A 1,675-nucleotide genomic window follows, 5' to 3' on the forward strand; every position below is an offset into this window, starting at 1 on the left:
GATGGGAACTTCGGGCGGCGCCTGTGGCTCAAAGGGGTAGGGCGCCAGTCCCATATGCTGGGGAGGGCGGGTTCAAACCCAGCTCCAGCCAAAAAATACAAAAAAAAAAAAAAAAAAAAAAAGATGGTAACTTCATCATGGCGGGCACCTGTAGTCCCAGCTACTTGGGAGGCTGAGGCAAGAGAATAGCTTAAGCCCAAAAGTTAGAGGTTGCTGTGAGCTGTGATGCCACAGCACTCTACTGAGGATGACATAGGGTGAGACTCTGTCTCAAAAAAAAATGTTGTAACTTGTGACTTTACATCTTTTGTATTGACCTAGATGGAGCGGAAACACATTCTTCGGCCGCTGCCAAGACCAAGATGGCTGCTAGATTCGCCGCCTTCCTCAAGAATGCTTGGGCCAACTAGCTAGTGCTGGTCGTATCCTTCACTGTCGGGGGACCTCGCTATGATTATGCCGATGATCAGCCCCTACACCAAGTATGCTAGCATGATCAACAAGGTCACGCCCTACAACTACCCGGCGCCTGTCCGAGATGATGGGAACATGCCCCATGTGCCCAGCCATCCCCAGGACCCCCAGGGCCCAAGCTTGTAGTGGCTGAAGAAACTGTGAGCACCTCCATCCACAAGGAAAAGGCTTCCCTCCCTCGCCCCCAATAAAAACGTGAAAACCAAAAAAAAGAAAAAAACACATTCTTCGTAGTAAAGTATCACCAAAAAAGCAAGTATCCAAGGTACTCAATACTACTATGAAACCAGCAGCTGAACTAATACACACCCACACGAGAGAAAAACCCAATTCAATTCAAGTTGGGGGGATGGAAGGAAGGAGGGAGACTGATGTGTGCCCACTTAATGGGCACAAGGTAAGGGTATATGGCACATTTCCTGGGTGCAGGACGCTACAATAGGGCCTTTACCTAACAAATGCAAACATTGTAACCTGACCATTTGTATCCTCATATTAATCTGAAATTAATAAAAGATGACATGTTTTAGCAAAATATGCCAACCCCATTGCCTCTGTGCTCATCTTGAATATTTACGCCCAGCCAACAAATATCCATTTGGTGCCTACAATCAAGGCACTGGGCTAAAACTAGACTTAGCTACAAAAATAAAACAAACATTGAACCTATCTTAAAAGGATTATAAGCTAGCAGGCAAGGACACGTATGTAAAGATTCGTTCTACGTGTTCACATATAATTACATATTTATACACCTACATGTCTCAGAGTAGTGGCGACAGTGCTGCTCATTAAGTGGGGGATGCATAGAAAAATGGAGCATGTCCGTGGGCACTGCCTGTGGCTCAAGGAGTAGGGCACCAGCCCCATATACCGGAGGTGGCGGGTTCAAACCCAGCCCCAGCCAAAAACTGCCTTCACAGAATTAAAAAGGCTAAATTTAATGACAATAACAATATTTAACAGAAGGACTGAGAACAAAAACCTCATAAAGAACGAATGAAGATAAATACTAATAAATACTATACTAATTTCCTCGAAATTAGTTTTTCCAGGAATAACTAATATGCTCTCTCTATGTCTTTCCCTGACCTACTTCTTCTCCCTCCAGGTAGAATTCACTGCTCCTTAACCCAAAGATCCATACGTCTTGAAGAGACAGCAGAGACTCCATTTTGTAAGCAGACCCTACACTGAGTCC

At 44.9% G+C, this 1,675-nt stretch overlaps 1 pseudogene; it reads left to right on the forward strand.

Moving 5' to 3' along the window:
- The first annotated feature begins 362 nt into the window (after window positions 1-362).
- Window positions 363-618, forward strand: LOC111722680 (annotated as a pseudogene).
- Window positions 619-1,675: the final 1,057 nt, after the last annotated feature.

The sequence above is a fragment of the Otolemur garnettii genome, unplaced genomic scaffold (genome assembly GCF_000181295.1).
Source record: "Otolemur garnettii isolate 467f Iridium unplaced genomic scaffold, OtoGar3 scaffold00312, whole genome shotgun sequence".
NCBI classification, from domain to species: Eukaryota; Metazoa; Chordata; class Mammalia; order Primates; family Galagidae; genus Otolemur; species Otolemur garnettii.